The sequence below is a fragment of the Marmota marmota genome, unplaced genomic scaffold, assembly GCF_001458135.2.
Source record: "Marmota marmota marmota unplaced genomic scaffold, marMar, whole genome shotgun sequence".
NCBI classification, from domain to species: Eukaryota; Metazoa; Chordata; class Mammalia; order Rodentia; family Sciuridae; genus Marmota; species Marmota marmota.
In genome coordinates, this window is record NW_026000240.1 from 23,393,814 (window position 1) to 23,416,078 (window position 22,265).

The 22,265-nt window shown below is 46.9% G+C and overlaps 1 long non-coding RNA gene across 1 annotated transcript in view; it reads right to left on the reverse strand.

Moving 5' to 3' along the window:
- Positions 1-924: 924 nt before the first annotated feature.
- Positions 925-22,265, reverse strand: part of LOC125613551 — a 33,343-nt gene continuing 12,002 nt past the window's right edge. Inside the window, exons 2-5 of the long non-coding RNA XR_007344095.1 lie at positions 6,552-6,558; positions 3,761-3,764; positions 3,125-3,133; positions 925-937 (exon numbers count right to left, since the gene is read on the reverse strand). This is a non-coding gene — a long non-coding RNA (uncharacterized LOC125613551). The remainder of the gene's footprint in view (positions 938-3,124; positions 3,134-3,760; positions 3,765-6,551; positions 6,559-22,265) is intronic.

Genomic DNA, 22,265 nt, shown 5'->3' on the forward strand with positions numbered 1-22,265 from the left:
CAACCCTTGTGTTACTTTTCTGCTGTTTCCATGGGGGTGAATGTTCAGTTTCCCCCTAATTGTGCCTACTTGGGGCCAAAATTGATGGCTGGGGGCTTTCTTTTCCTCTATTCTCACCATATCCACCAAGGTTCAAGTGGGGCTGGGTCGTGGCTGGGCTGAGAGTGTAGCTCAGCAGCAGAGCACCCTCGTATGTGCTCAGGTGCCAGACTTAATCCCCCGCACCATAAAAAGAAGACAACAAACAATGACAACTGCAAAGGCAGCACAAGCCAGATAAAGAAAGAAAGTAAAAACCCAACAAAAGCAACAACAGCCATGCCATCAGAAACAGAAAAGTTAAACTATATAAAAGAGCAAAAATAACATAAACTAAAAAGTTAAAAAATAATACAAATAAAATTAATAAAAAAAAGGAAAAAAGAAGAAAAGTTAAAAAGAGGCAAAAGGGGAAATCAGGAGAAAGGTTAAAAAAAGTGAAACAAGTAGAAAAAGGAATGAAAAAGGAGAAAAGAAAAAATTAAATGTTAAAGAGAAGAAAATAAAGAGAAAATATATACGAACAAAAAATAACAAAAAAGTACCCATAAAAAATGGAAATGCGCTCTCTGCTCAGGTGTGTGTGCAGGCATGGGGGCTGTGCCTGCTACCACTCAAATTCTTGGGTTCTGAGGCTGTGCGCCCCTTGGAGGCAGCAATGCCTAGGGGTTATTCACCCCTTTCTTCTTTTTTTTTTAAAAAAGAATTTTTTTTAATATTTATTTTTTGGTGTAGATGGACACAACACAATGCATTTTATTTTTATGTGGTGCTGAGGATCGAACCTGGGTCCTGCCCATGCTTGGCAAGCACTCTACCGCTGAGCTGAGCCACAATCCCAGCACTCCCCTTTCTTCTTTCCCTGGTAAGTGCTAGGTGACAGCCTGGTGGCTGGAGTCTGCTGCTCTGCAGGCCAGAGTGAGCTGGGGCCAAGGTTTTCTTGGAGTCCTGAGCGGCACACCTGGGGCCCGGGCTGATGTTGGGCGTCTTGTGTGCTGTGCTCTCTAAGGGCAGGCGGAGGCTATGGGGGCACAGCTGTCTGGGCTGGGAGCGGTGGTGGTGGGCTGCGAACAACCCACCACTGATGACCCTGTGTGCTGAGGTTTGGCACCTGCCGCTGCCCTGCCCCTCCTCTGTTCCTGCAAAGTGCTGGTGTTCCACGGGGCACCTGCAGTTCAGTTTCCCACATAGGCTTCTTATCCAGTGTGTGTCAGAGGCTCTGCCCCGGGGCTCAAATTAACCCTCAAGGGAGCTACCCACGGGGGGCTTTGTACTATTACTGTGGGCATCTGGAGACGCAAAGAGACAGGCTGTTTGACTCTCAGACCAGTAAGCTGGGACCAGACCTCCTTGAGATGGCTCCCCATCACAGCACTGTGAGAGGACGCTGGCATTTACAGAGAACTCTTCAGAGCTAGCTCCTCAAGCAGATCCAAGTCTATTTACTGTTTAGACTGCAAGGTGCCCGTTCACTCACTGGAACACTTCCTCTTTCACCTCTATCCTGAACCTCGCTACTGCTGTGTGGTGCTGGGTCACTCACTTTCACTCTCTATTCTACTATCCAAAAACTCTGGGTCTCTCCAGACCTCTGTCTGTCTACTATGGAACTTCAGTGTTCTCCCACAGCCCCCCACCTCCATATGCACTGCTTTCTAGTTACTCTCATCCTGTCTTGGGGAGAAGCAGGCAAGCGCTGGGTGCCTGTAATTCACTATCTTGAATCTCTCTCCGGCTTTCGTTTTGATTCTAGAATCAAGAAACATTTTATTCCATAAAATAGAATCATGTTCTGATAGGGAGAACAGAGAAGATTGGTTTTAGAGTCAGAAAAAGGCTAAAGAAAGCAGAAACAACAAAAACACCAAAAAAAAAAAAAAAAAAAAAAAAAAAAAGCAGATTGACCATTTCTAAGTTACTTTCTTTGTAAAGGAGGAAGAGAGGGACAGGAAAATAGGAAAACAACTGAGAAGGTAATGCTGGTTTAAGGGTTGAAGCAGAGAGAACTTCATTATAATGCCAATTGAAATTGGCCTCTTTGGGGGGAATTTAGCTGTTATCTCTCTAATCCCGTTTTCCCAGAAGGTCAGATAAATGGGACCTTTAGCATGAGTGACCCCATTTTGACATTTAGCCTGGTCTATTGGAGATCTGTGCAGGAGCTGAGTCCAAAACAATGGCCTCCTCTGATTTTTTACTTAATAATCCCCCCCATTTGGTTAGACTGCCACATGCTTTTAAATGCCTTGTGTGGGGGATCTGGGTCATCAGAGGCTTTGCATCATAGGTCTGGACTGTGCCCAGCAGAAGGAGATCCGCTGCAGGCAGTGAGGATAGTGAGGTTAATGCATTTGGAGCTGGAATTTGCCTCAAGAACATGAACTTCCTGGGAATTTTCAAAAATTGAAAATAGTATTGATTTTTTTACAGAACAACAGGGGTGCTTAAGCAAACTTTAGTTTAATATCGGTGGATTCAGGACTTCAGGTGACATTTGTTTTAGTGAACAAAGTGGGTGTAGACCCTATATCAGCAGACAGGATTAAATGGAGCAATGCATATATACAGAGTTTAGTGTTCAGCGAACAGGCAGTAAATGATAGTTCCTTCTCCCCGACCCATCCTTTTTCTAATATTCAGGAACAATGACTTTAAATTCCTTTTAAGATTTGCTTTTGTGTGAAAGAAAATATCTTTGGAAGAGTAGAGGTTTTGGAAATAGCCATTCCAAGCTTTTTATCCACTTTTGCCTGAGTAATTTCTGTAATATATCTGACTTCCCAGACATCAGGGTCTGTATCTGCATGACGGGGTAATCACGGCTCCTCTGGGTCATGAGAGGTCAGGTGAGAGGTGCAGGTGAGGCAGTCCAGAGCTAGTGTCCCTTGGTGCCCTTCAAACATTGATTCTATCCCTCTTAAGTTTTCAGATATAAGAATGCCACGATCAATGATATTTTATCTTTCTAAGCCACTATGGTATTTGCATTTTTTTTAAAAGCCTCTTTCTCTTGTTTGATTCGGAAATGGTTTTCTGAAGCAGGTGGCTCCAAGTCTTATTTTTCCCTCCCTAAGGCAGAGCTAACTCAGGCGTGCTGAGCCCTGGGCCTGGTGTGTGTGTTGGGAGCTCACTGTTGAGTGGGCTTAGAGTGAGTTCTGCGGGTACAGACACTCCATGCCTACTCACTAAATCCATCCATTTGTTAATTCATTCAGCAAATATTGATTGTCCACCTGCTGTGTGTCCATCTGTGATGACAACAACCGCCCTATCCTGTGGCACGTACCTTCTGGGAGATAAATGAATGATTCACAACCAAATGGATTGGGAAGACAAGGCTCAAGAGACGCTTGGATACCTGTCCTGGTGGATGTTTTCTTTCTGACCTTTGTTAAGGAATATCTGTAGAATTTTAGAAGGACCGAGGTGGCAGGAACCTTGAGGAATATAGCCAGTGCCACGGAAAGTGCTTTTTAAAGTGCAAGAACACTGTTCAAATGAGAACTTACTGCTGGCAGCCAATTTATAAAGTGGATTAAGAAAAACAGAGTTTTGTTGTAACTATCTGCACTTTCTTGACCGCCAATCTCTTTGCAGCTGCTACTCTTACTTCTGCGAAACTAGAGCAGATGTGAACACACAGTCTCTGAGCTCAGCGCCCCTCCAGCCTTCTCCAACCCGGTCCTGCCTGTCTGATGTGGTGCCAGCCCTCCAACAGAACTGCTCTGGGCAAAGTTCCCAGTGTCCTCCGTGTCAACAAATCCAGTGGCGCGCTTCTGTTCTCATTGTACATGACCTCTCTGCGGCCTCCACATGACCACGTCTTCCTTGACATGCTCTCCTCTTTGCCCTCCTGGGAGCATCCTTTCCTCATCTGCCCTACCTCTCCAACATCTTAGTCTCTTCCCTTGGCTCTCCTACATGTTGGAGTTTCCTAGGATTCGGCCTTGTTACGTCTTATTTCCATTACTCTCCCAATTCAGTCCCTAATTAGTCTGGTCGATGCCCTTGGCTTTAAATATCATCTATATTTTGTTATCTTCTAAATTCTATCTCCAGCCCAAGTTTCTGAATAACTAGAGTTAAAAAGCCATGTGGCTGCTTTACATTTCATATCTCACAGCCAATTCAAAATTATTTACCCACAGCTGAGACCTCCATCCTTACCATATTCAAATGATGTCACTGCAGTCTCCCTCCCTTGGTAAACTAACGCACCACTCTGCTACCTGCTCAGTCCAGGGAGTCTCTCTGATTTATCATTATTTTTTGTGACTTTGGGAATGGAACCCAAGGGCAGGCCACCACTGAACTATATCCCTAGCCCTTTTTATTTTGAGACAGGGTCTTGCTAAATTATTGAGGACCACCCTAAGTTGCTGAGGCTGGCATCGAACTTGTGATCTTCTTGCCTGAGCCTCCCGAGTCACTGGGATCACAGGCACGTGCCATCATGCAGAACTTTCCCTGATCTTTGTCTCTCCCTCAAACTGAGCACCTGATCCTGCAAGCCCCGTCTCTTCCCTCCTCTTCAGTGTTTTTCTCGACTTCCCGGTCATTTCACTTCTGCTGTCCCTACTGTGGTTTGGGTCACATCAATTCTTTCTGGATCACTGTCATCACAGCCTCTTAGCCAATCTCTCTTCCTATTCTTGCTCTCCTCCATATTATTCTCCATGAATAAATCTTTAAAACTATAAATCACTTCATTGAACGCTGAGGCTTAAAGATCTTGCATTGCCTTGGAGTCAAGGTCAAGTCCCTTCCTGGGCATGCCCTGCCCTGTGGGGTTGGACTCTGCAGCTCCCAGGTGTGGGTCTGTCCACCCTCCCTTGCCACTGTGTTGGGTCTTGGGTTGCTCAAGGTCCCCACAGGCTCAAAGACAGGCTTCTGCACACGGAGCTTCCTCTCTGAGCCTGGAACAGTCCCTCCCTTTCCTGGCCTTTCAGTCGTAGGTGAGTGGCATCCTCTCTGCAACCTCTGCACATGCCATCTGAAGAGCTGCCTGATTTCCTTTGCCACTTCACCCTATTGGTTCCTGTTGTGATGCTTGTCACAGTTAGTCATTGTTCATTTGTCTCTTCCCCTGCTCATTGTCTGCCTCTCATTAGATGGTGTGTGCCTCAGGGTAGGGCCAGGTCCCTAGAGTAGAGGTGAGAGGCAGAGGAGGTGGTGCTGGAGCCCTGGGTGTGGTCGCTCTAGGACCAGTGCCTTCTGCCCTTCTTTAGGTCTATCAACCCATCCTCATTTTGGGGTGGTGTTTGGCTTTCTGCACTTACAGAGGAAGAACAAATAGAGCATGCCTGTAAGTTACCCCACCTCTCTGAGCCTCAGTTTTCTAGTGTTTGACTTCAAGAGTTCTCACCAGGCTCGCAGGAGAGACTGTCCACGCAGCTTCTCTGAGGTCCGTCTTTGTGATCAGGACAATGTGCACATTTTGTCCCTCATCATAGACAGGTGCAGTTTACGTTTGCTCTTCTCCCAGGAGGGTTTCTGCACTTGGCATGAGCAGCCGGCTGTGTGATTTAGGAGACTTATTTCAGGTCCCTGTCGTGGACAGCTCCCTGAGCACACTCAGGTCCTGGAATGGCCACGCTCCGTTTGCTCGTTACCCCTGACATTTCCTGACCTTGACACGCTTGTTCGCAGAAATCGTGAATATGGAGGGGTAGGCCTCTATTGGAGGAGTGTCAGAGCCTTTTATTTTCATTATTTTTTTGTTCTTTGAGCTGCTGGGAGACTTTCTTCTTCATTAACAGTGTCACACAGAGCAGGCTTTGATCTGAAACTGTTGAAAGCGAAAGCAGCTGGGTTTGCTGAGCAGGCTCCTCTGGGGTCCCCTGAGAACGCAACTGGGTAATGAAAGGCAAACAGTTTGACCAGGGCTCTGCTGGTGGAGATGCCCAGCCTGCGCAGCAAATATGGAGCATCCACAGCCTGGCTTATGGCAGCCTCTCCAATAACCTTCTCCATTTCCAGCTGTCCCCTCCCAGCCATTTGAAACATCTGAGACCTGAAAATGCCCACATAAACTTCAGGTGCCCCCCTAGCTGTTACATGCATCTAAAACTTTGCCAGTCTAATTTCTTCCCTGTGCCAGTGTCTCAGAGTGCCTGGTGGGTGACTTAGGTCTTCTGAATTCCAGTTCCACGTTGTCCCTAACTGGTAATTGAGTTTCAGTAGACTCCTGTCATGTTGAACACTATGAGGTTTGAAGTGGAAGTCATTTTGCCACCTCACGGTTCCTAATCTAATCTTTTAATTTCTTTTTGTAGTTCTGGGGATTGAACCCAGGAGCATTCTGCCATTGAGCTATAACAGCAAGCCTTTTCATTTTTATTTTTATTTTTTTTTAATTTTGAGACAGGTCTCTCTAAATTGCTCAGGGTGGCTTTGAGCTTGCAACCCTCTCAAGAAGCAGGGACCATAGGTGTGTGCCGCTGCACCTGGCTCAGCTTTTTCATTTCTCATCTTTCTACCCTTGTCCTTTCCCCTGGATCCCAGACTGTGACCTTCAGACTCATCTTGACCTTTCTCTTGAACTTGCTTTGCAAGTGTAGCACTCTGTCCTGGTAATTTGTTGATTGATGATTGTTCCTGCAACCAAATTGCCAAGGACTCTCTGTCAGGTCTGGTGTAGGTGCCAGGGAGACAGAAAATAGAGCTGCTGTCTCTTGGTCTAGTGCCTGGACCACTGAGGCAGAACAGCCCTGCTCCTGCATGAGGCCAGATGAAGTCTTCTCAGACTGCTTTTCTCTGTGTTTTGCTTCTCTGGTAGAAATCCATCACAGCCCGCATTGTCTGTAGAATGAAGTCCAGCTTGAGTCTAGGCACCAGTCATGTGTGGCTCTCGAGCACCTGAAATATAGCCACTCTGAATTAAGTGGTGAGTGTACCATATACATAGGATTTCAAAGACCAGTACAAAAGAAAAACAAAAGAATACAAGATAGCGCATTAGGTTTTTAATCAATTGCTTGTTGATTTTTTTGAAATATTGGGTTAAATAAAATATTATTAATTTTTACTTAAATTTTTCGACATGGTTATAAGCATTCTCCAGAGAAGCAGAGTCGAGAGAGAGAGAGAGAGAGAGAGAGAGAGAGAGAGAGAGAGAGAGGTATTGGGGTTTTTTTTTTGGAATTGGCTCAGGTGACTGCAGAGGTAGAGAACTCCTGGCTATTCTTTCTGCATGCTGGAGGACCCTGGAGTCATTCAGTCTGAGCCCTGAAGGCTGCTCCTATCTGAGAACAGGAAAGTGCCCCAGCTCCAGGAGAGAGAGTGAATTCTCCCTCCTCCACCCTGCTGTCTGTTCTATCTGGCCTCAGGGGGTTGGATGCCTGCCCACAGGGGTCAAGGTGCAGATTCTTTACTCAGTGAATTGATTCAAATGCTAAGCTTTTCCAGAAACACCCTCACAGACACACCCAGAAATAATGTTTTACCAGTTATCTGAGTATCTGTTAACCCAGGCATAGAGACATATAAAATTAACCATCACGTGTGGCTATTAGAAAACCAAGGATTTTATTTGTGGCTTGCATTATATTTTAATTATCAGCAGAGGTATATAGAATGTGAGGGATCCCATAATATTACTCCTAATGACAGTCTCACAAGCCAATTCCAAAACAAATCCCTAATACATCTCTCTCTCATTCTCCCTCTCTCTCTCTCTCTCTCTCTCCATCCATCCTATTGGTTCTGTTTCTCTGGAGAACCCTATATACCTTGTTAAAATTTTTAAAGTAAAAATTATTAATTTTAATAATATTTAACCCAAGTTAACTTGATTGTGGGGCAAATTCACTCACATTCTCTCTTCCCCTTTGAGGATTATCTACAGTCAGTGTCAAATCTGACCTCACTGAACTATCTGCTACAGTGGGGTACAAAATTAGTATTAGTTTGAGTCAAGTAATTGAGACTGTAAGATTTTAAAAAAAAAATCGTATGTTCAGAATTATACTAAAAGTAGGTTCCCGTTCTCTAGACTTCATCATGTACTTTTATTAGACCTCTGTCTGGCTCATTTGCAAGTGAATATTAGTGACTCCATTATTTTTATAGTATTTGGATGATTTGAAACAATTTACAAATCATTTAGAGCGCTCCCATTGTTATGCTCAAATTCGAGACCCCCCAAAAGACCACCAGAGACCAAGATCTATGTAAGCAGCAAAGAGGCATTTATTGCGAACTAGCTCCGTCCTCCGCATGCACACAGCAACTGGTGATGCTGAGAGCCCCCGAGCCCAGGGTTTGCAGCAGTTTTATACACTCTTTGGGGAAGGCAGGGACTTCACGTACATCATAGCATCTCTTAGCAAATCATCTCACACCGCGGGAAAATCATAAAACAACTCTAAAACATGATTAGCACATTCACTGGTGGGAACAAGTTGGGTGGGGGTGATTGGTGAGTACAAGAGGGGGATTCGTTTGAACTGATTGGTTTAAGCCATGAGGGGAGTACGTGCTGAACTACATGGTTTCCCAACATGTTATCAGCCACCATGAACTCCTGGGAGGGTCATCTGGCATCCCAGGTATTTTCCTGTCTCATGCTGTTTGGTGGTGGCTAGGGGGTTGCTATGGGTCCTCACCTAGCCTTCCTGAGTCAGGGACACCTGGCTCCAAAGATCTCTCCTGTTATTTGCAGACAAACAACTCAGCAGGGTGGGTATGTGCCTAGGAGTGCTCTGTGGGTCTTTCCAAGGACAANCATTGTCTAACATGCACTTTTTGGGGAACACCTTAAATCCACACCATAATACATTGTCTCTCCCATTTTCCCCTCTCCATTTTTGATGTGCTGGGCCACTTATACATGGTCAGGATGTAGAGCACTTATATTCTGTGTCCCCTGACCCCAGTTTTTCCTAAACTTAATTTTGACATCAAGGTCTACAAGGTCACCTTTGTGCTGTAGTTTGTGTCCTGCGTTCTCTCTTGGTTGGATGATGTTTGATCTTTGTAGCTTCTTTCTGGGGCAACATGACATACATCCACACATTTCAAAACCGGTGTCCTTTGCTTGGGAAGGGTGTTCTTTACTGGATATGAAGACCTTGGCTCATCATCTCTTGCTTTGGCTGGGTCGTAGATATAAGCTCCATTATCTCCTTGTTCTCTGTGTTGCTTTGTGATGTCCAAGTCGAGTCGTGTCGGAGTTCACTTCCTACCTAATGGGGTGAGTCTTGGCTTGGATGGCCAGAGAGAATTCCTTCTCCCCCTCCCCAGCTCACCCTTCCTTCCCTCGCTGTCTCCATCCTGTGCTCTCTCCGTCTGTCTCTCTCCACCTTCACAGGATGTGTCTCATTGTTGACTGTTCTGATTAAATTTTCCCTGTCCATGGCATGACCTTTGAATATGGGGAATCAAGTCATCTTTTTATTTACCCAGTTCCGTGGTTTCAGCTTTATTCTCTAATCATGTGTGTGTTGGCTTTCGCTGCCGTTACTCTTATTTTCTCTCTAATCTCCTTTAATTCTATCTTCATTTCATTTCATTTTGGTTGCTTTTCTTGTCTCTGTCCTTTATAACCTTCATTATCTTTTTCGGCAATGTTTGATCTGCCTCATGCCCTTTCCCAATGTCACTTTCATTTCTCTGATTGTTTTTACTTTTTGTTAACTACTTCCTGGAGTTCTGCTAGTTCAGAGTTCATTTCCTCTTGTTTTCTTGCTTTGACGTGCCTGAATTCTGGTATTTACATTTTGTGATATTCTTTTAAAGGCATGGATGCTTAATTTGTTAAAAAAAAAATCTGTGGTGACATGATTACAGATATATATTTTTCTTCATAGCAACATTTTTTTGGGGGATGAGTTCATTTATTGGTAAATTCCGCAAGTTTTTTCAAATTTTTATTTTACATTACTTTGCAGATGCTGTGCCGTTTCGCTTAACTTACTTTCTTTAACTTGTTGCATTTTTCCTTTTCAATCACCTTTGCTGATTTCTGATGGCACGATTCACAGCCCAGAGCTTTCTCTTTCCTTGTTGTTCACAAAAAAGACTGACAGGTGGGAATGAGCATTGTCTCTGCTGTTCTTTGTGCAGCTCTTCCTCCTGCTCCTCTGGACTCTGGGGCGTCCCCCTGGGAGTCTGGTTCCCTCTGTCCCTGCACCCTATTGAAAGTGGAGAATATAATTTCCACACTTCAGGGTGAGCCCTGGCTTCAGGGTTTTTTTGTTTTCCATTTTCCCTCCCAGCACTGCCCAGATCTGGCAGCATGAGGTTCTCTCACCACTCAGTCTTCCTTCCTCCATCTTCCCATGAGGTTTCTATTTGATTCCAGCTGTTTTTGTCCATATTTAAGCATATTTGGGAGCCTGTAGATTTTATCTGGTTCCTAGTTTCACCGAAAATGGAGTTTGCAGGTTGTTTTCAAGCTTACTGCTCCTTTCATGTGGTTTTACAGAGAAGATGGACACAGAAGGTGGTGGTCACAGCCTCGTCCATTCCAGAAGCTCGGAGGTGACTCTATCTATGTTCCATTCTAGGCGTTTCCTGCAATCTGAGAGCCCTTGCAAGACCCCCCTTCAATTAATAATAAAGGGGATTGTCCAACGCACAAAGCACCCTGCATAACCTTGGCTCATAGAAAGCTCTTTTAGCTAGCTTGGGGTTAAAACTTTAGGTACTATACTTTTCCATCTGAACCTTTTCAGAAGGCAATCCTAAACACTACCATATTCTTGGATTCATGGGTTTTAAAGAATCAGCTGTGTGTGGATGAGTGGAAACTATGTGTTACTATGACAGTATTGGACTAAAATACCGTTATTCCATTAAAGAGTGGAGGGTCTTCACTTCCACATGAAAAGATTTCAAAAGGTAATTCGTTTTCGTCCATGGATAGTGTCTTTCCCTTTTCATCTTGTGAATAGATTTTCTTCGGGTGCCCTTTCTTGTAGCAGTTACTGTGTTTGCCTGTTATAGTCTGTTTTAGTCCATTTTGGCAGCCCATTGTGGCAGAAGGGTGTGGTGGAGGAGAGCATCTCAGGACATTGACAATCAGGAAGGAGAGAGAGAGTGAACTCTGCTCACTAGGGACAAAATATATACCCCAAAGGCAATGCCCCAATGATCTATCTCCTCCAGCCACATCTACCTGCCCACAGGTTAAAACCCAATTCATCCCTATAGGGATGATAAGCTCTCATAACCCAATCATCTTACCTCTAAACTTTCTTGCATTGTGTCTCTCATGAGCTTTGGGGGACACCTAATATCTAAATAATAACAATGTGCATATAGTAAGTGCCAGATAAACAACAGCTATTAGCATCAAAATCACGTATTACTATGTCTCTTCTCCCTAACTAAATGGTAGGTTCATCAAGAGTAGGGATTATCTATTTTCCTTCTTTTGTACCCCCCCAGAGAACTTATCCCAGGGTTAAGCAGATACTAAGTACCTAGAAAACACTACTCTGAACCTGTCTTATTTAAAATTATTGTAGAAAAAACCCAAGGAGCCACAGAAATGGTTTTCCCCGTTGTAAGAAAAGCAAAGCTATCTTAAAGCTGTCTTTAAAATGCTGTCCGTTGCCCTGGCTGTATCTGAGGGTGCATGGTGTATTCCAGGGGAGGTGCCGTAATGGATGGGAGGTATGTTTCTGCTGAGCTAGGGGTTATCATGTGCTCTGCATCCAGGTGCCAGATTGATGGGATATGCCTCTATGATTTATAATACACTAATCTCACTGGAGAGTGAAGCACAATTAATCTTAGAATCTTGCAGCTTGCACTTAACAACTTTAGAACCTTCCCGATGTACTCCACCTGCATAGTAAACGTCCGCCTCCCCCAGACACCAGAACAGCTGGGCACTGAGAACACAAAACACCTTCTCTGCAAGGCAACAGAGGCTACAGCAGTGCTTTCCTTAGACTCTCCATGATATTCCCACAGAAAAGAGATTAAATGGGGAGGGGCGTTTTAAATTATAGTCAAATGTTTCAATGACAATAATATAATATTAATAAGCATACATAAAATCACAACTACAGAAACACCTGCTCTGTCAGAAATCCAATGTCTTTTGTTGGCCCCGGACTTGCTGGGATTCAGGAAATGGGATTCCCAAGTAACAGAAGCAGATATTTATTACAAGATCTGTGCACTGGGTATCATTTTTTTTTTTTTGTGGGAAAACCCCTCATGTTGTATATATTTACTTTTACTTTATGTGGAATGCCAGCAATCTTTGTTATCTGAATTCTGAGTCTTCACTAAATTCAAAGAAGGACCATGTTATGGTTTAGATATTATGTGTCCCCCCAAAGCTCATGTGTGAGACAATGCAGGAAAGTTCAGAGGTGAAATGATTGGGTTCTGAGAGCCTTCACCTAACCAGTGCATTAATCCCCTGATAGGGATTAACTGGGTGATACCTGTAGACAGGTAGGGTGTGGCTGGAGGAAGTGGGTCACTGGGGCTTTGCCTGTGGAGTACATATTTTGTTCCTGGTGAGTGGAGCTCCTCTCTGCTTCCTGATTGCCATGTCCTGAGCTGCTCTCCTCCACCACGCCCTTCTGCCATGATGGGCTGCCTCACCTGAGGCCCAAAGCAATGAGTTGACTTTGTAGGGACTGAGACCTCTGAAACTGTGAGCCCCAAATAAACTTTTCCTCCTCTAATTGTTCTTGTCAGGTCTTTTGTTCCCAGCAGTGAAAAATGGACTAAAACACATACCAATTGAATACACTAAGAGATTACGCATGAACATGATTCAAAGATAAATGCCGGAAGTTCAGAGAAAGAAGAGGGACGTGCTGGCTGGAGTAGTCTCTAGGGTCCTACTGAGGCAGGCCTGCACCGGGTCTCCATGGTGGGAGGGCTTTAGAGAGGGGAGTGGGTGCCTCTCCCAGATTACATGAGAAGTGAGGTGGATACAAGAGAGGAGGTGCAGGAGTGGCCAGCAGAACCCCAGGACACACCAAGTTCACTCAGCGTGCTCCTCCTCCTGGCCCTTCTGCACTCCCTCTGTCACCAGAGCCAATGCCTAATGGAAGAGAATTCCTGTGGGAGCACCTCCTCAGAGTGGAGGTGGGGAGCTGGATTAGCAAGTCCTGGAGACTCCATAGAGATGGTTGGTTACTCCGTGAGATGGTGCCTGCCGGGTGGTGTGTGTGTGGATGCTCCAGGGCCAGAGTTAGGGAGATGAAATGAGCTTCCCTCTCTCCCTTTTCTCTCCCTCTTCCCTTCCCCCCTTTCTTATTGTGAAATAATAGTTCAAGCTTCTGTCTCCGTTCTTGCTTCTTCAATTCCTCCTCTTTCTGGGCGCCAAGCTCGGTCCCTCCTTTTGGCTCCTGGTTGCACACTGCTCCCTTGGCTTCTTTTATTTATTCATTCATTGAACGGGTAGCTCTTGAGAATTCCATGTTCATCCTCAGAAAATATACACTCTTATAAGGAGGATCATTAAAAATACTTAAAATAGATGCGGCAAGAGAGAAGTACAGGCTGCTCTGGGAGCAGAGAGCAAGGGCACTCATGCTTTTAAGGGGAGGAGGGCATTTGAAAATAAGCCACATATAAGCTGAGACCTAAAGGATGAGCAGAGATGTTCTGAATCCTCCTAAGGCAGCAAAGGACTCCCTTGCTTGAGCCGGGGAGCTGCCAAGCCCTTGAAGGTTCTGGGTTGCTTTTTGATGGCCTGCTCATTCTTGACAGGAAATCAGGCTATTTAGCCCATTAAATATTTCTTGAGCAGTTCTATGATATAAAACGAGTTCTAGGCTGTGGAGCTTCAGCTATGAAATGAACGGGACATGCGCCTGCCCTCAGGGGGCTTACCTTCTAGGAAGGAGCAGATGATGGATGAATAGGCAGAATATAATATGTTATTGCCATGGGAAAAAAACAGAGCAGAGCAGGGAGAAGGAGTGTATGCTCTTGCACGTGTGTGTGAGAGTGCACTGTTTTGAGGGAGAGGCCTGGGTCTCTCTGTGAAGGTGACAGTTGAGAAAGAATTGATGAATCGCAAGAGTGAGTGATATGACTTTCTGGGATTGGGGGCAGCACTCGGGGCAGAGGAGGGACTGGGGCATAGGCTCTCTGGAAGAGCCATGCTCCGTGTGTTCAGGGAACTGTGGTGAGGTCAGGTGCGAGGGCTCAGGGAGGACACAGAGTGAAGGAGGTGGTGGAGGTGCTTGTGGCCTGGGGCAGTAAGGCCTTGTCGCCCTGCAAGCTCTGTCTCTAAGAGGCTCTCCCTGGCAGCTGTGTGAGCTCTGACAGTCAAGGGCAACAGGGAGGTGGAAGATCAATCAGGAAACTTTTGCAGAGGTCCAGGCAGGTGGCCATGGGGCATGTCAGGGCCAGGGAAGGAGAAGTGGCTGGTATTTGGAGTTATTTGAGAGAGAGGATGGACGGGGTGCAGATGATTTGGATGGGATGCAAGAGAAGAAAGAGGTCAATGGTGGCTCAGGATGTGGATTCCAAGGCAGAGTGTGCCTGAAAGTGGCAGGTTGAGACCACCAGGGGCACATCTGGAGAGAGAAGAGATGACGTAGGAAGGCTGTGTGCTGGGGCCTCCGTGGTTTAGAGGCTGAGGCCGGGAGGGAGCAGCTGGGGAGGAAGAAGGAAAAAGCAGTGGAAGCTAAGAGGGTGTTTCAAGAGGAAGCAACGGCCACCTCTGTCAGTGCTACTGAGAGGTCACTGGAGATGAAGGCCAGAGGTCCTTGGGGACCCTGCCACAGCTGGTTTGATGGAGTGGTGGGGACAGTCCTGATGGAGGGAGATCAAGAGAATACGACAGGAAGGAAGTGGAAACAGCTGCGACAGTCCCCTCTTCCATGGAGTTTTGCCACAGAGAGGCAGAGCCGTGAGGCTACAGCTGGTAGAGGCTGTGGGGCCAGCGGAGGATGATGCTAAGATGAGAAAAAGCAACGTGCACAGGGGAAGATCCAGCAGAGTGGGAGAATAGGGTGCAGAGAGAGGGGCACACACGGGCAATGACCTCCAGTAGGGGAGAGGACAGGGCATCTGTGACCACATGGACCAGGAGTGGGGCAGCTCCTCCCTGCATCAAGAGGACAGTGGGTGGGTGGCCTGGGGTGTTCCATCTGATGGCTTCAAGATTCTCAGTAAAGTGAGAAGCTGGGTCTTCAGCCGAGGGTGAGGTGGAGAAGGAGGTGTGTGCAGAGGGGAAAGGTGTGGGGTGGCTCTCAGGGTGGGAGGGAGCCATAAAGGGATGAGGCAGCCCTAAGGGCCTCTTGAGAGAAGTGAACTTAAAAACAGTCCAGCCGAAATGTTGCAGGACAGCACTGACCCTGGTGAGTCAGATCTCGGGTGTGTGGATCCCCTGAGGTGGACGTTTTTGAAGGACATCCAGGGTGGTACTGAAGCCTATTGCTCTCGGTCTCATGTCCAGAGAGAAGGGCTCTCCCTCCAACAGGTGACATCTGGCCATAACTCTACAAGGTAGGCTCAGGCTGGGGGCGGGGGCTTCACACAGGGGAACAAGACCCCAAAAGATGGCCATACGTGGTCAACACAAGTTCACCCTCTACTTCCTCCAGCTGTCAGTGGAGACATGCTGGGGCCCTCGGAAAGACACACCCACACTGGGAGGTTTGTTAGGGTTAATGCATAAGGATTTGGGGCAGAGGCGAGTGCAAACACACCAGAGCCCTTTTGTGCACAAGAGGTATCCAGGCAGTGAGGAGGGAAGGAGTTTCAGGTGGGTAATGGCTGGATGGTGGTGGGAGCATGGGGGTGGGGAGGGGCATTGTGGGCCTGGCAGATGTTTGGGGTGCTGGGCTGTAGGTGCTCTGAGCAGTTGTCCTTCTCACTGTCCTCACCCTGCCATTCTTGCATTAGGCCTTAATCTCGCTGTCACATCATAAATGCCCTCCATTTCTCAGAGCCTCTGGGTAGCCCAGTCCTGGAGACTGCTGCTCCATGGTACTTCCTTCTTAACCTCATCTCTTCCACGACAGCTTGTTTCTCTGTTCTAAGCTACACTCACTCTGCCTTCTCTGAATTTCTCTTATATCTAGAAGGTAAGGTTGCCAGATTTAGCTGAGAAAAATACACAACACACAGTTCAATGTTACATAGGACATACTTATCCTAAAAAATTAGTCATTATCTATCTGAAATTCAGATTTAATTAGGCACCCTTAAGTCTATCTGGCAACCCAGTTAGAGATGGAAACAGTCACGTGTTCATTCATTTATCCAGTGAGGGGCCTGCAGAGGTGCAAATGCCAGGCCCTGTCCTCAGGGAGGTCACACTGCAACACAGTTGCACTTAAGAGGGTATGGTAGTGCTCTTGCAAAGGGACTAGCATGACCAGGTGACACAGAGGAGGCAGAATCAAGGGTGCTTGAGAGAGAAACAGTGGCTGGGGACGGCATCAATGAGGAGGTGACATCTTGCAGAAATTGCTGAAAGGGGAAGAGAAAAGTGCTTATCCAAATCTTTAATGAACACTAAGAGATTCCATGAATATCACTTTGCTATCAGTACACAGGTAATAAGGAAATATAGTTTTGAAGTTCTTCTAGGCACAAAGCCCGTACTAGGCTCTTTTCTAGAGAGAGGTTAGCTTCTTGTCAACCTTTTGAAGTGGGTATTCTGACCTCCATGACTCAGGTAAGGAAATTCAGGCTTGGAGTAGTTTGGGACTTGCTGAAAGTAGAAAGTTATTATTTATTCGATTAATTCACTCATTTGTTTATCCATCCCGGAATTTGTCAAGCACCTACTTTGTATCAGGCGATGTGTTTGGTGCTGAATAACAGCAGAGAACCAAGGAGAACTAGACCTGCCCTGTAAAGTTTATGATCTTGGGGGGAAGATGAATATTGGTCAAGTTATATATCTGTATATGTATGTGTGCGTTTGTATATTTGTACACATGTATATACACATATGTGTATTATAAATGTGTGTGTATATATATATATATATATATTTACATATCAAATTCTCCTTTTGGGAAGAAATCTTGGGTGGTGGTGATTAGGAACACCTGGGTAGGATCTGTGATTCCAAGGGTCCTCTGGCCTCTCCCGGCAGGCCTGTGTCTAGGTCAGAGGGTGCAGCTGTCAGTGAGACCTCCAATGCAGCTCCACAGAGCCAGCTGGACCGCTGTGTCCTCTGCAGGGAGCATGTGGGCAAGCTCAGAGGAGCCACTCTGTCAGGCTGCTCTGAAGGGAGGCGGAAGTGATTGCATATCTGCATGGGGACAAAAGCTGAGCTGAGAAGTACAGTCCAGCGCTCTTATTCTAACACCGGTTTTCCTCTTTGGTTTTCACTATGGTCAAGGGAACGGCTAAGGGAAGATAGACTTCAGGGAGGGAGAAGCAGGCCGCCATGTTGATTCAGACCATGGTTCCCGGAGGTGTACAGGAGATACCCTGGTAACAGAAGGTGGCTCTGGGTGGGGTCAGTGCCAAACATCCTCTGCTGGGGACGAGATGTAAGCACGGGTGTTAGGAAGGCTCAAGGACAGGGTCAACGTTTCCTAAGACCGAGCTTTTGCTTCACCAATTTGAGAAGGGCTGAACATGGAAGGCATGTTATTCATGTATGTTTGGTATAAGATTTTTGATCATAAGCCACAGAAATGGATCCTGTCTAATGTAACCAAATAATGGAGGAATCTTAATTCACCGGAGTATAAGGATCAAATGTTCCGTTTCATCCGCCTTACCTGTGTTTCTCAAACTGTAATGTGCATGACATCCAAGGACATCCCGCAGGTGCTAAATCAGCAGGTCTGGGCTGTGGGCAGAGATTCTGCTTTCATGAGAAGCCAGTGCTGCTGGTCTGCCTTCCCCACTTGGAGCAGCAAGGAAATTGACCTGTGGGATGCTCTTGCCTCTTGTCTCTCTGTCAACACAGCCCTCGTTCTACTCTGCAACTTTCTCACACTTGAAAATTCTGCTCATTCTGGAAGTCAAAGCTTATTTCTTGTTCATTACGGAAACAACTTCAGTCTCAATGTTTTTGAACCATTGTTTTTGTCCAGTGCAGGTTAGAGCTTGGGTCCTGCCTCTTAGATCGAGAAGGGGAGTGAGTGTTGTGGCCCTGAGATGCATCCCACTTCCCCAAGTGCATCTCATTGGATTTGGGAACAGGGAAGAGAAATGGGGAGGTGGTGAAATCTCCCTCCTTATTCTCCTGCATGCCAGCCATTGGAAGTGTCTCAGGCTCCTCTCTGCTTGAGGCTGGCTCCTTTGCTGGGGGTCTTTGCCGGTTGTCTTCATTATGGTGCTCTGTGGGGTTTTAGGGCATTGCTCACCAAGATCCCTCTATCTCTTAGGAACTTACCGGATGCCTCTGGTTCCTGGAGGAATCCTAACTGCCCCTTCACCAAGCTGGGTATCCTCTCACATGGTCCTGGAACCCATTGTCCTATACCTGTGGTCCCTCGGTCTATACTGGTACTGGGGCTGGCTCCAGGCATAGTTTAAGGGATGGTCCTTCCTCTCCTCCCACTCATGCAGAAAATCCTCCAAGGAGGAGCACAATGCACGGGTCCTTTCTCCAGGACACCAGCCATTCCCCTGCAGCCTTCTCGGACAAGGTAGAAGGGGCTGAAGTCCCTTATAAAGGTCTCTCCATCTGTCCCAGCCAACTTTGGAATCCAGTCTTTCCCCTCTGGAATTCCCCCCTAGAATTCAGTCCACACAGCTGGCTTAAGGCTCAGGTTTCTTTTTGATGCTTTTCTTCCAAGGTGAACCAATTTCAGGGAAACAGGGGGAAGGAAAGGACTAGTCTCACAGTAGGATCTTTGCTGTGCTGGTGCCCATGGCTTCCAGTCATTAGTGGCTTTTTGTTCGGCTTCTGGTACTCACAGTGGGAGGGAGGTTTGGAAGTGATTTCTCCTTAGTTCAGTTCCTTGCACACAGCAAGATAGCTCTGCTCCTCTCCTCCCTGGACAGGACCCTGGCCTCTGGGCAAAGCAACTAACCCAGGGAGGCGTTTTTTGACATCCTGTGTATTTTGGGCTGTCAGCTGCTCGCCTTCTACAGGACCTGGCATCATGATTGTCACTCTGGTCCCTTAACTGGAAACCCTGGAATATTTACCTGGAGAGACCCGCCAAACCCGACCATTAAAAAGGAGACAGATCTTTGTATTTGTGAAAGCTCACAATTAATATTTCATGGAGAAAAGATTAATAAAACATCACACAATTAGTTGCTTGCCTTCAGCAATCACATCTCATTAAGGGTGGTAGGAGGCAGCCGACAGGACTCCTGAGCAGGCAGCTGGCTGGCCCTGGCTTGTAGGACCAGTTACTGGTTTGGAGAATGACAGCCTCCGTTCTGCCTGATTTGCTGAAGAATTTTCTTCTGTAAATGGTGATAAATGGGGTCAGCTCTCAGCGGGACCACTTCTGGCAGCCACACCTTTCTCTGTATCTCCATTCCCTGCATGTGCCATTCACTTATTCATTTGTGTTATCTGTGTCATCTTCTGTGTACCAGGCACTCTGCTAGGTGGTGGGAAGTGAGCAGGGCCCAGTATCTCCATCTCCAAACCCCTGATGGCTCCTGTCAGACTCGTCTTCCCTTAGGGCCAGTCGTCTGGGCTGCTTCCTTCTGCTCAGGCTTCTACCCAGTGAATAGGCACAGGCACATTCTGCCCTCCGTGGGCCCTCCCCGCCACCCCTCCCCATGCTCAGAGCTGTACACTGGGACCCCCTTCCCCTCCATCCTTCAGGAAGAACAACGTGGAAAAGGCAGGGATGGGGGCATCGGACCCTACCAGTGCTCCCTCAGCTGAGCTAAGGAGAGTCATAGGAGCCAAGTCTTTCTCATCAGGGCTTTTGGTTCTCTTTTTCTGTCATGTCTTCTTTTCCCTGGAGTTTCATGGTCAGAGGAGAAAAATAGGTTTGCATTTGAATCTTGGGTCCTACAGTGGCCAGCAGGTAGCCCTTGGCAGGTGGCCACACTGTCCCAAGCCTCAGGTTCCTGTCCTGTGTATGGGGATAACAGAACCTCAGCACAGTAGCACAAGAATTCATGATACACACAGGGAAGCCGAGGTGGTTACAGTTGGGCAGCGCTGTGTGGGCCATGGCTACCAGAGGTTCTGGGCCCAGTGGCCAGCTCTGCTGGCCCCCAGGGGATGCGACTTTCCTGCTGATGCAGAGCACCCACAGATTTCTGTGTGGCATCTGCCATCTTTAAGTGGTACTTCTGCTGGTTTGACACCCTCTCTGCTTGCAGTTCTTCTGTGAGGCTGCGGCTCGATCTAGATCAGTGTGCTGACAGGCTCCCAGGGTCCCCAGAGACCCAGCTGACAGAGCCTTCAGATTTCCATCAGACTGCATTAACTCCACCCTCCTGAGAGGGAGTGAGGTGACGAAGCCCAATTAGACATGAGGGATCAAAGAGCAGTGGGCTGAGATGTCACAGCAGGCAGTCTGACAGTCTACCCACGTGCCAGGCCACCTTCTCTACGTACCTCGGGGCTGGAGGGAAGAAAAGATGGCCTCAGTGACAGCATCTTCAGAGCCCAAGTGACAGACGAGGGGATGCTGTTGTCAGTCTTGTTTGATCCACCCATAGAGGTTATCTGGATCATTCCAACTCCGATGCTCCAAAATAAGTGGATTAGGAAAAAGAAATTATCTGGGCAATTGCTTCCACTCACCATCCGGAGAGACATTAGGAATGTTGATTTGGTTCGTATCGAATTGTGGTGAAGACAGACTTTAGGCCATGTCCCCCCCCACCCCAGCACGGTGCAGACGGAATCATCTGACAGCTTTAATCAAAGAGGTGATGCAATTAGATGTGTTTGTTGGAAAGGTCGTTGTAGTGGAGGCGGATGGTGCCCTGTCCAAATTCCTTTTTCATGCTAGTGGTCATTCCTAGCTGTTGTATTTGCTGCTCACAGCTCACAGCTGTCCCCCCGGCCAAAGAGTTGTCCTTGGCCAAATTGTCTTCAATCTGCAACTGCCTAAAAAACGATGTCCACTCCTCCCCCTCCTCAAGTCCATGGCCAGCAGACACAAGAAGGCCACCTGCCTTGCTTCCAAGTGGGACGAGCTCTGGTACAATTAGTGATTGGTGCCCCTGAACTTATTGACCACATCCTTGCCTAATCCCTCTGCCTCCTGCTTCTTCTTGTAGCATCCCTACAATAAATTACTGAACAAGAATCTCATCTTAGGCCCTGTACCTAGGAAACCTGACGGAAGTCCGTTGTTACACACAGGAGTAGGAGGACCTCATGGAGTGAGATGGGCAGGAGGCTCTCCCATGGCTCAGGCACACGATGACAAGGTTGTGACCTGGGGAAGAGGCAGTGAGAAGAGATCAGGATGGTGGACCTGCCAAGACTCTGGACCCAGCCAGGTAAAGAAGGAAACAAACATGATGGATGCTTCAAGTCCAGGTGAGCCAGAGCACAGGGGCTGATCCCAGTTGTTGATGGAAGGAGGAATCTTCACTTGTTAATTTTCTCTCCTGGGAATTGCAGCCACCTCCAGCTCGCGTCTGCCATTCTCCTGCACCTGCCTCTGCCGCTCTGCTCTGCTCCTGGGTCTCTCCTCCTGACCTGTCGGGCTCATAGCTGTGCTCCGCCCAGCAGAGTCCTGGTCTCTCATGTGGCTGCATCTTTACAAGGGATGGTGCCGCTTTCTGCTCTGTGGAGAGCTCCAGGTGTAAAGGGGATTGGAAAGTGTTTCTGGATTCGTTACTAGGCTGGTTCCTAATCTCTCTGGGAATGCTGCGAGTCATAGACAGTCCTCCCTGGTTGGGCTAAGGGCTTCCCGGTGAAGGATGTCACTACCTGTAGACCTTCATTTCTGGATCATTCACTGATTTCTTTTTCTTATCAACATTATTGAGAAATAACTCATGTGAGATAAACCACATCTGGTTAAAGTATGGGATTCAGTGAGTTCCTCAGTTGTTCACATTGTAAAGCCCTCAGCACCACGGTCAAGTCAGAACAGCCTTGTGTCCCCTTTTGCATTTCATTTCCTCCTGCCCCTGGACCCACATCACCACTCATCTCTCACTCTGTCACTGTAGTTTGCATTTTACAAAGTTCAAGCTAAAATAGGTTGGGTTTTATAAAAATGGAATCACACAATTTGGATGAAGCCACGTTTGACTTCTTTTGCATCATGATTTTGAGATTCACCATGTTGTTAAGTATGTCAGTAGTCCTTTCGTTTTCTTATTCCATTTACCTACTAACGGGTATCTTGGTGGCCTCCATTTTTGATGGTATACCTAAA